The sequence below is a fragment of the Sesamum indicum genome, linkage group LG10, assembly GCF_026168435.1.
Source record: "Sesamum indicum cultivar Baizhima isolate 11 linkage group LG10, ASM2616843v1, whole genome shotgun sequence".
In the NCBI taxonomy this organism is placed as follows: domain Eukaryota; kingdom Viridiplantae; phylum Streptophyta; class Magnoliopsida; order Lamiales; family Pedaliaceae; genus Sesamum; species Sesamum indicum.
The window spans coordinates 6,042,114-6,051,568 of record NC_142666.1 but is presented as its reverse complement, the minus strand read 5'-3'; the positions used below and the strand labels follow the sequence as shown (position 1 = coordinate 6,051,568).

At 58.9% G+C, this 9,455-nt stretch overlaps 20 non-coding genes across 20 annotated transcripts; all 20 read left to right on the top strand.

Annotated features, from left to right (window-relative positions):
• The first annotated feature begins 269 nt into the window (after nt 1–269).
• Nucleotides 270–388, top strand: LOC148785415 (5S ribosomal RNA). Its single transcript, XR_016061792.1, has one exon. It is a non-coding gene; the product is annotated as a 5S ribosomal RNA (ribosomal RNA).
• A 355-nt stretch (nt 389–743) lies between these two features.
• On the top strand, nt 744–862 carry LOC148785414 (5S ribosomal RNA). The gene has a single exon (XR_016062016.1). It is a non-coding gene; the product is annotated as a 5S ribosomal RNA (ribosomal RNA).
• Nucleotides 863–1,216: 354 nt separating this feature from the next.
• Nucleotides 1,217–1,335, top strand: LOC148785413 (5S ribosomal RNA). The gene has a single exon (XR_016061893.1). It is a non-coding gene; the product is annotated as a 5S ribosomal RNA (ribosomal RNA).
• Nucleotides 1,336–1,690: 355 nt separating this feature from the next.
• Nucleotides 1,691–1,809, top strand: LOC148785412 (5S ribosomal RNA). Its single transcript, XR_016061990.1, has one exon. It is a non-coding gene; the product is annotated as a 5S ribosomal RNA (ribosomal RNA).
• Nucleotides 1,810–2,164: 355 nt separating this feature from the next.
• On the top strand, nt 2,165–2,283 carry LOC148785411 (5S ribosomal RNA). The gene has a single exon (XR_016062214.1). It is a non-coding gene; the product is annotated as a 5S ribosomal RNA (ribosomal RNA).
• Nucleotides 2,284–2,638: 355 nt separating this feature from the next.
• On the top strand, nt 2,639–2,757 carry LOC148785410 (5S ribosomal RNA). Its single transcript, XR_016061892.1, has one exon. It is a non-coding gene; the product is annotated as a 5S ribosomal RNA (ribosomal RNA).
• A 355-nt stretch (nt 2,758–3,112) lies between these two features.
• Nucleotides 3,113–3,231, top strand: LOC148785409 (5S ribosomal RNA). The gene has a single exon (XR_016061979.1). It is a non-coding gene; the product is annotated as a 5S ribosomal RNA (ribosomal RNA).
• A 355-nt stretch (nt 3,232–3,586) lies between these two features.
• Nucleotides 3,587–3,705, top strand: LOC148785408 (5S ribosomal RNA). Its single transcript, XR_016061791.1, has one exon. It is a non-coding gene; the product is annotated as a 5S ribosomal RNA (ribosomal RNA).
• A 355-nt stretch (nt 3,706–4,060) lies between these two features.
• On the top strand, nt 4,061–4,179 carry LOC148785407 (5S ribosomal RNA). Its single transcript, XR_016062015.1, has one exon. It is a non-coding gene; the product is annotated as a 5S ribosomal RNA (ribosomal RNA).
• Nucleotides 4,180–4,533: 354 nt separating this feature from the next.
• On the top strand, nt 4,534–4,652 carry LOC148785406 (5S ribosomal RNA). Its single transcript, XR_016061891.1, has one exon. It is a non-coding gene; the product is annotated as a 5S ribosomal RNA (ribosomal RNA).
• Nucleotides 4,653–5,007: 355 nt separating this feature from the next.
• On the top strand, nt 5,008–5,126 carry LOC148785405 (5S ribosomal RNA). The gene has a single exon (XR_016061968.1). It is a non-coding gene; the product is annotated as a 5S ribosomal RNA (ribosomal RNA).
• A 355-nt stretch (nt 5,127–5,481) lies between these two features.
• On the top strand, nt 5,482–5,600 carry LOC148785404 (5S ribosomal RNA). The gene has a single exon (XR_016061790.1). It is a non-coding gene; the product is annotated as a 5S ribosomal RNA (ribosomal RNA).
• Nucleotides 5,601–5,955: 355 nt separating this feature from the next.
• On the top strand, nt 5,956–6,074 carry LOC148785403 (5S ribosomal RNA). The gene has a single exon (XR_016062014.1). It is a non-coding gene; the product is annotated as a 5S ribosomal RNA (ribosomal RNA).
• Nucleotides 6,075–6,429: 355 nt separating this feature from the next.
• LOC148785402 (5S ribosomal RNA) lies at nt 6,430–6,548 on the top strand. The gene has a single exon (XR_016061889.1). It is a non-coding gene; the product is annotated as a 5S ribosomal RNA (ribosomal RNA).
• Nucleotides 6,549–6,903: 355 nt separating this feature from the next.
• Nucleotides 6,904–7,022, top strand: LOC148785401 (5S ribosomal RNA). Its single transcript, XR_016061957.1, has one exon. It is a non-coding gene; the product is annotated as a 5S ribosomal RNA (ribosomal RNA).
• Nucleotides 7,023–7,377: 355 nt separating this feature from the next.
• On the top strand, nt 7,378–7,496 carry LOC148785400 (5S ribosomal RNA). The gene has a single exon (XR_016061788.1). It is a non-coding gene; the product is annotated as a 5S ribosomal RNA (ribosomal RNA).
• Nucleotides 7,497–7,851: 355 nt separating this feature from the next.
• On the top strand, nt 7,852–7,970 carry LOC148785399 (5S ribosomal RNA). Its single transcript, XR_016062210.1, has one exon. It is a non-coding gene; the product is annotated as a 5S ribosomal RNA (ribosomal RNA).
• Nucleotides 7,971–8,325: 355 nt separating this feature from the next.
• On the top strand, nt 8,326–8,444 carry LOC148785398 (5S ribosomal RNA). The gene has a single exon (XR_016061888.1). It is a non-coding gene; the product is annotated as a 5S ribosomal RNA (ribosomal RNA).
• Nucleotides 8,445–8,799: 355 nt separating this feature from the next.
• LOC148785397 (5S ribosomal RNA) lies at nt 8,800–8,918 on the top strand. Its single transcript, XR_016061946.1, has one exon. It is a non-coding gene; the product is annotated as a 5S ribosomal RNA (ribosomal RNA).
• A 355-nt stretch (nt 8,919–9,273) lies between these two features.
• LOC148785396 (5S ribosomal RNA) lies at nt 9,274–9,392 on the top strand. Its single transcript, XR_016068347.1, has one exon. It is a non-coding gene; the product is annotated as a 5S ribosomal RNA (ribosomal RNA).
• Nucleotides 9,393–9,455: the final 63 nt, after the last annotated feature.

Here is a 9,455-nt window from a genome sequence, read left to right as displayed (position 1 = left end):
GAGACCCCACGGCCGACTCATCACGAATGCGGCCAACGATCGAAAACGCGCCGGAATCCACCGAAAACGGTGAAATTTGGGCCACGAACTGTGGCCCAACGGGGCAAGCCCAGTTGTCCACGTCGTGGAGCTCGCGGCGAGCTTCGCGTGCATAGGCTGCTCGCGGCGTAGCTCCACCAGTGCGCAAAGTTACGCCCCCCGGAAGATTCGACGTCCCACCTGTCGCTCCGCTGCCAGAGCATAAAAGGTTAAAGCGCGCATATCTCAGCGGGTGCGATCATACCAGCACTAATGCACCGGATCCCATCAGAACTCCGAAGTTAAGCGCGCTTGGGCGAGAGTAGTACTAGGATGGGTGACCCCCTGGGAAGTCCTCGTGTTGCACCCCTTTTTGCGAACTGCTCCTCCCACCCGTCCAGCTTCCTACTTTTTCTCGACCGTTCCGCGCACCCCAACCCCTGTATATCTCCCCATGAGACCCCACGGCCGACTCATCACGAATGCGGCCAACGATCGAAAACGCGCCGGAATCCACCGAAAATGGTGAAATTTGGGCCACGAAATGTGGCCCAACGGGGCAAGCCCAGTTGTCCACGTCGTGGAGCTCGCGGCGAGCTTCGCGTGCATAGGCTGCTCGCGGCGTAGCTCCACCAGTGCGCAAAGTTACGCCCCCCGGAAGATTCGACGTCCCACCTGTCGCTCCGCTGCTAGAGCATAAAAGGTTAAAGCGCGCATATCTCAGCGTGTGCGATCATACCAGCACTAATGCACCGGATCCCATCAGAACTCCGAAGTTAAGCGTGCTTGGGCGAGAGTAGTACTAGGATGGGTGACCCCCTGGGAAGTCCTCGTGTTGCATCCCTTTTTGCGAAATGCTCCTCCGACCCGTCCAGCTTCCTACTTTTTCTCGACCGTTCCGCACACCCAACCCCTGTATATCTCCCCCTGAGACCCCACGGCCGACTCATCACGAATGCGGCCAACGATCGAAAACGCGCCGGAATCCACCGAAAACGGCGAAATTTGGGCCACGAAATGTGGCACAACGGGGTAAGCCCAGTTGTCCACGTCGTGGAGCTCGCGGCGAGCTTCGCGTGCATAGGCTGCTCGCGGCGTAGCTCCACCAGTGCGCAAAGTTACGCCCCCCGGAAGATTCGACGTCCCACCTGTCGCTCCGCTGCTAGAGCATAAAAGGTTAAAGCGCGCATATCTCAGCGGGTGCGATCATACCAGCACTAATGCACCGGATCCCATCAGAACTCCGAAGTTAAGCGTGCCAGGGCAAGAGTAGTACTAGGATGGGTGACCCCCTGGGAAGTCCTCGTGTTGCACCCCTTTTTGCGAAATGCTCCTCCGACCCGTCCAGCTTCCTGCTTTTTCTCGACCGTTCCGCACACCCCAACCCCTGTATATCTCCCCATGAGACCCCACGGCCGACTCATCACGAATGCGGCCAACGATCGAAAACGCGCCGGAATCCACCGAAAACGGCGAAATTTGGGCCACGAAATGTGGCCCAACGGGGCAAGCCCAGTTGTCCACGTCGTGGAGCTCGCGGCGAGCTTCGCGTGCATAGGCTGCTCGCGGCGTAGCTCCACCAGTGCGCAAAGTTACGCCCCCCGGAAGATTCGACGTCCCACCTGTCGCTCCGCTGCCAGAGCATAAAAGGTTAAAGCGCGCATATCTCAGCGGGTGCGATCATACCAGCACTAATGCACCGGATCCCATCAGAACTCCGAAGTTAAGCGTGCTTGGGCGAGAGTAGTACTAGGATGGGTGACCCCCTGGGAAGTCCTCGTGTTGCACCCCTTTTTGCGAACTGCTCCTCCCACCCGTCCAGCTTCCTGCTTTTTCTCGACCGTTCCGCGCACCCCAACCCCTGTATATCTCCCCATGAGACCCCACGGCCGACTCATCACGAATGCGGCCAACGATCGAAAACGCGCCGGAATCCACCGAAAACGGTGAAATTTGGGCCACGAAATGTGGCCCAACGGGGCAAGCCCAGTTGTCCACGTCGTGGAGCTCGCGGCGAGCTTCGCGTGCATAGGCTGCTCGCGGCGTAGCTCCACCAGTGCGCAAAGTTACGCCCCCCGGAAGATTCGACGTCCCACCTGTCGCTCCGCTGCTAGAGCATAAAAGGTTAAAGCGCGCATATCTCAGCGTGTGCGATCATACCAGCACTAATGCACCGGATCCCATCAAAACTCCGAAGTTAAGCGTGCTTGGGCGAGAGTAGTACTAGGATGGGTGACCCCCTGGGAAGTCCTCGTGTTGCACCCCTTTTTGCGAAATGCTCCTCCGACCCGTCCAGCTTCCTACTTTTTCTCGACCGTTCCGCCCACCCCAACCCCTGTATATCTCCCCCTGAGACCCCACGGCCGACTCATCACGAATGCGGCCAACGATCGAAAACGCGCCGGAATCCACCGAAAACGGCGAAATTTGGGCCACGAAATGTGGCACAACGGGGTAAGCCCAGTTGTCCACGTCGTGGAGCTCGCGGCGAGCTTCGCGTGCATAGGCTGCTCGCGGCGTGGCTCCACCAGTGCGCAAAGTTACGCCCCCCGGAAGATTCGACGTCCCACCTGTCGCTCCGCTGCTAGAGCATAAAAGGTTAAAGCGCGCATATCTCAGCGGGTGCGATCATACCAGCACTAATGCACCGGATCCCATCAGAACTCCGAAGTTAAGCGTGCCAGGGCAAGAGTAGTACTAGGATGGGTGACCCCCTGGGAAGTCCTCGTGTTGCACCCCTTTTTGCGAAATGCTCCTCCGACCCGTCCAGCTTCCTGCTTTTTCTCGACCGTTCCGCACACCCCAACCCCTGTATATCTCCCCATGAGACCCCACGGCCGACTCATCACGAATGCGGCCAACGATCGAAAACGCGCCGGAATCCACCGAAAACGGCGAAATTTGGGCCACGAAATGTGGCCCAACGGGGCAAGCCCAGTTGTCCACGTCGTGGAGCTCGCGGCGAGCTTCGCGTGCATAGGCTGCTCGCGGCGTAGCTCCACCAGTGCGCAAAGTTACGCCCCCCGGAAGATTCGACGTCCCACCTGTCGCTCCGCTGCCAGAGCATAAAAGGTTAAAGCGCGCATATCTCAGCGGGTGCGATCATACCAGCACTAATGCACCGGATCCCATCAGAACTCCGAAGTTAAGCGTGCTTGGGCGAGAGTAGTACTAGGATGGGTGACCCCCTGGGAAGTCCTCGTGTTGCACCCCTTTTTGCGAACTGCTCCTCCCACCCGTCCAGCTTCCTGCTTTTTCTCGACCGTTCCGCGCACCCCAACCCCTGTATATCTCCCCATGAGACCCCACGGCCGACTCATCACGAATGCGGCCAACGATCGAAAACGCGCCGGAATCCACCGAAAACGGTGAAATTTGGGCCACGAACTGTGGCCCAACGGGGCAAGCCCAGTTGTCCACGTCGTGGAGCTCGCGGCGAGCTTCGCGTGCATAGGCTGCTCGCGGCGTAGCTCCACCAGTGCGCAAAGTTACGCCCCCCGGAAGATTCGACGTCCCACCTGTCGCTCCGCTGCCAGAGCATAAAAGGTTAAAGCGCGCATATCTCAGCGGGTGCGATCATACCAGCACTAATGCACCGGATCCCATCAGAACTCCGAAGTTAAGCGCGCTTGGGCGAGAGTAGTACTAGGATGGGTGACCCCCTGGGAAGTCCTCGTGTTGCACCCCTTTTTGCGAACTGCTCCTCCCACCCGTCCAGCTTCCTACTTTTTCTCGACCGTTCCGCGCACCCCAACCCCTGTATATCTCCCCATGAGACCCCACGGCCGACTCATCACGAATGCGGCCAACGATCGAAAACGCGCCGGAATCCACCGAAAATGGTGAAATTTGGGCCACGAAATGTGGCCCAACGGGGCAAGCCCAGTTGTCCACGTCGTGGAGCTCGCGGCGAGCTTCGCGTGCATAGGCTGCTCGCGGCGTAGCTCCACCAGTGCGCAAAGTTACGCCCCCCGGAAGATTCGACGTCCCACCTGTCGCTCCGCTGCTAGAGCATAAAAGGTTAAAGCGCGCATATCTCAGCGTGTGCGATCATACCAGCACTAATGCACCGGATCCCATCAGAACTCCGAAGTTAAGCGTGCTTGGGCGAGAGTAGTACTAGGATGGGTGACCCCCTGGGAAGTCCTCGTGTTGCATCCCTTTTTGCGAAATGCTCCTCCGACCCGTCCAGCTTCCTACTTTTTCTCGACCGTTCCGCACACCCAACCCCTGTATATCTCCCCCTGAGACCCCACGGCCGACTCATCACGAATGCGGCCAACGATCGAAAACGCGCCGGAATCCACCGAAAACGGCGAAATTTGGGCCACGAAATGTGGCACAACGGGGTAAGCCCAGTTGTCCACGTCGTGGAGCTCGCGGCGAGCTTCGCGTGCATAGGCTGCTCGCGGCGTGGCTCCACCAGTGCGCAAAGTTACGCCCCCCGGAAGATTCGACGTCCCACCTGTCGCTCCGCTGCTAGAGCATAAAAGGTTAAAGCGCGCATATCTCAGCGGGTGCGATCATACCAGCACTAATGCACCGGATCCCATCAGAACTCCGAAGTTAAGCGTGCCAGGGCAAGAGTAGTACTAGGATGGGTGACCCCCTGGGAAGTCCTCGTGTTGCACCCCTTTTTGCGAAATGCTCCTCCGACCCGTCCAGCTTCCTGCTTTTTCTCGACCGTTCCGCACACCCCAACCCCTGTATATCTCCCCATGAGACCCCACGGCCGACTCATCACGAATGCGGCCAACGATCGAAAACGCGCCGGAATCCACCGAAAACGGCGAAATTTGGGCCACGAAATGTGGCCCAACGGGGCAAGCCCAGTTGTCCACGTCGTGGAGCTCGCGGCGAGCTTCGCGTGCATAGGCTGCTCGCGGCGTAGCTCCACCAGTGCGCAAAGTTACGCCCCCCGGAAGATTCGACGTCCCACCTGTCGCTCCGCTGCCAGAGCATAAAAGGTTAAAGCGCGCATATCTCAGCGGGTGCGATCATACCAGCACTAATGCACCGGATCCCATCAGAACTCCGAAGTTAAGCGTGCTTGGGCGAGAGTAGTACTAGGATGGGTGACCCCCTGGGAAGTCCTCGTGTTGCACCCCTTTTTGCGAACTGCTCCTCCCACCCGTCCAGCTTCCTGCTTTTTCTCGACCGTTCCGCGCACCCCAACCCCTGTATATCTCCCCATGAGACCCCACGGCCGACTCATCACGAATGCGGCCAACGATCGAAAACGCGCCGGAATCCACCGAAAACGGTGAAATTTGGGCCACGAACTGTGGCCCAACGGGGCAAGCCCAGTTGTCCACGTCGTGGAGCTCGCGGCGAGCTTCGCGTGCATAGGCTGCTCGCGGCGTAGCTCCACCAGTGCGCAAAGTTACGCCCCCCGGAAGATTCGACGTCCCACCTGTCGCTCCGCTGCCAGAGCATAAAAGGTTAAAGCGCGCATATCTCAGCGGGTGCGATCATACCAGCACTAATGCACCGGATCCCATCAGAACTCCGAAGTTAAGCGCGCTTGGGCGAGAGTAGTACTAGGATGGGTGACCCCCTGGGAAGTCCTCGTGTTGCACCCCTTTTTGCGAACTGCTCCTCCCACCCGTCCAGCTTCCTGCTTTTTCTCGACCGTTCCGCGCACCCCAACCCCTGTATATCTCCCCATGAGACCCCACGGCCGACTCATCACGAATGCGGCCAACGATCGAAAACGCGCCGGAATCCACCGAAAATGGTGAAATTTGGGCCACGAAATGTGGCCCAACGGGGCAAGCCCAGTTGTCCACGTCGTGGAGCTCGCGGCGAGCTTCGCGTGCATAGGCTGCTCGCGGCGTAGCTCCACCAGTGCGCAAAGTTACGCCCCCCGGAAGATTCGACGTCCCACCTGTCGCTCCGCTGCTAGAGCATAAAAGGTTAAAGCGCGCATATCTCAGCGTGTGCGATCATACCAGCACTAATGCACCGGATCCCATCAGAACTCCGAAGTTAAGCGTGCTTGGGCGAGAGTAGTACTAGGATGGGTGACCCCCTGGGAAGTCCTCGTGTTGCATCCCTTTTTGCGAAATGCTCCTCCGACCCGTCCAGCTTCCTACTTTTTCTCGACCGTTCCGCACACCCCAACCCCTGTATATCTCCCCCTGAGACCCCACGGCCGACTCATCACGAATGCGGCCAACGATCGAAAACGCGCCGGAATCCACCGAAAACGGCGAAATTTGGGCCACGAAATGTGGCACAACGGGGTAAGCCCAGTTGTCCACGTCGTGGAGCTCGCGGCGAGCTTCGCGTGCATAGGCTGCTCGCGGCGTGGCTCCACCAGTGCGCAAAGTTACGCCCCCCGGAAGATTCGACGTCCCACCTGTCGCTCCGCTGCTAGAGCATAAAAGGTTAAAGCGCGCATATCTCAGCGGGTGCGATCATACCAGCACTAATGCACCGGATCCCATCAGAACTCCGAAGTTAAGCGTGCCAGGGCAAGAGTAGTACTAGGATGGGTGACCCCCTGGGAAGTCCTCGTGTTGCACCCCTTTTTGCGAAATGCTCCTCCGACCCGTCCAGCTTCCTGCTTTTTCTCGACCGTTCCGCACACCCCAACCCCTGTATATCTCCCCATGAGACCCCACGGCCGACTCATCACGAATGCGGCCAACGATCGAAAACGCGCCGGAATCCACCGAAAACGGCGAAATTTGGGCCACGAAATGTGGCCCAACGGGGCAAGCCCAGTTGTCCACGTCGTGGAGCTCGCGGCGAGCTTCGCGTGCATAGGCTGCTCGCGGCGTAGCTCCACCAGTGCGCAAAGTTACGCCCCCCGGAAGATTCGACGTCCCACCTGTCGCTCCGCTGCCAGAGCATAAAAGGTTAAAGCGCGCATATCTCAGCGGGTGCGATCATACCAGCACTAATGCACCGGATCCCATCAGAACTCCGAAGTTAAGCGTGCTTGGGCGAGAGTAGTACTAGGATGGGTGACCCCCTGGGAAGTCCTCGTGTTGCACCCCTTTTTGCGAACTGCTCCTCCCACCCGTCCAGCTTCCTGCTTTTTCTCGACCGTTCCGCGCACCCCAACCCCTGTATATCTCCCCATGAGACCCCACGGCCGACTCATCACGAATGCGGCCAACGATCGAAAACGCGCCGGAATCCACCGAAAACGGTGAAATTTGGGCCACGAAATGTGGCCCAACGGGGCAAGCCCAGTTGTCCACGTCGTGGAGCTCGCGGCGAGCTTCGCGTGCATAGGCTGCTCGCGGCGTAGCTCCACCAGTGCGCAAAGTTACGCCCCCCGGAAGATTCGACGTCCCACCTGTCGCTCCGCTGCCAGAGCATAAAAGGTTAAAGCGCGCATATCTCAGCGGGTGCGATCATACCAGCACTAATGCACCGGATCCCATCAGAACTCCGAAGTTAAGCGCGCTTGGGCGAGAGTAGTACTAGGATGGGTGACCCCCTGGGAAGTCCTCGTGTTGCACCCCTTTTTGCGAACTGCTCCTCCCACCCGTCTAGCTTCCTGCTTTTTCTCGACCGTTCCGCGCACCCCAACCCCTGTATATCTCCCCATGAGACCCCACGGCCGACTCATCACGAATGCGGCCAACGATCGAAAACGCGCCGGAATCCACCGAAAATGGTGAAATTTGGGCCACGAAATGTGGCCCAACGGGGCAAGCCCAGTTGTCCACGTCGTGGAGCTCGCGGCGAGCTTCGCGTGCATAGGCTGCTCGCGGCGTAGCTCCACCAGTGCGCAAAGTTACGCCCCCCGGAAGATTCGACGTCCCACCTGTCGCTCCGCTGCTAGAGCATAAAAGGTTAAAGCGCGCATATCTCAGCGTGTGCGATCATACCAGCACTAATGCACCGGATCCTATCAGAACTCCGAAGTTAAGCGTGCTTGGGCGAGAGTAGTACTAGGATGGGTGACCCCCTGGGAAGTCCTCGTGTTGCATCCCTTTTTGCGAAATGCTCCTCCGACCCGTCCAGCTTCCTCCTTTTTCTCGACCGTTCCGCACACCCCAACCCCTGTATATCTCCCCCTGAGACCCCACGGCCGACTCATCACGAATGCGGCCAACGATCGAAAACGCGCCGGAATCCACCGAAAACGGCGAAATTTGGGCCACGAAATGTGGCACAACGGGGTAAGCCCAGTTGTCCACGTCGTGGAGCTCGCGGCGAGCTTCGCGTGCATAGGCTGCTCGCGGCGTGGCTCCACCAGTGCGCAAAGTTACGCCCCCCGGAAGATTCGACGTCCCACCTGTCGCTCCGCTGCTAGAGCATAAAAGGTTAAAGCGCGCATATCTCAGCGGGTGCGATCATACCAGCACTAATGCACCGGATCCCATCAGAACTCCGAAGTTAAGCGTGCCAGGGCAAGAGTAGTACTAGGATGGGTGACCCCCTGGGAAGTCCTCGTGTTGCACCCCTTTTTGCGAAATGCTCCTCCGACCCGTCCAGCTTCCTGCTTTTTCTCGACCGTTCCGCACACCCCAACCCCTGTATATCTCCCCATGAGACCCCACGGCCGACTCATCACGAATGCGGCCAACGATCGAAAACGCGCCGGAATCCACCGAAAACGGCGAAATTTGGGCCACGAAATGTGGCCCAACGGGGCAAGCCCAGTTGTCCACGTCGTGGAGCTCGCGGCGAGCTTCGCGTGCATAGGCTGCTCGCGGCGTAGCTCCACCAGTGCGCAAAGTTACGCCCCCCGGAAGATTCGACGTCCCACCTGTCGCTCCGCTGCCAGAGCATAAAAGGTTAAAGCGCGCATATCTCAGCGGGTGCGATCATACCAGCACTAATGCACCGGATCCCATCAGAACTCCGAAGTTAAGCGTGCTTGGGCGAGAGTAGTACTAGGATGGGTGACCCCCTGGGAAGTCCTCGTGTTGCACCCCTTTTTGCGAACTGCTCCTCCCACCCGTCCAGCTTCCTGCTTTTTCTCGACCGTTCCGCGCACCCCAACCCCTGTATATCTCCCCATGAGACCCCACGGCCGACTCATCACGAATGCGGCCAACGATCGAAAACGCGCCGGAATCCACCGAAAACGGTGAAATTTGGGCCACGAAATGTGGCCCAACGGGGCAAGCCCAGTTGTCCACGTCGTGGAGCTCGCGGCGAGCTTCGCGTGCATAGGCTGCTCGCGGCGTAGCTCCACCAGTGCGCAAAGTTACGCCCCCCGGAAGATTCGACGTCCCACCTGTCGCTCCGCTGCTAGAGCATAAAAGGTTAAAGCGCGCATATCTCAGCGGGTGCGATCATACCAGCACTAATGCACCGGATCCCATCAGAACTCCGAAGTTAAGCGTGTTTGGGCGAGAGTAGTACTAGGATGGGTGACCCCCTGGGAAGTCCTCGTGTTGCACCCCTTTTTGCGAACTGCTCCTCCCACCCGTCCAGCTTCCCGCTTTTTCTCGACCGTTCCGCGCACC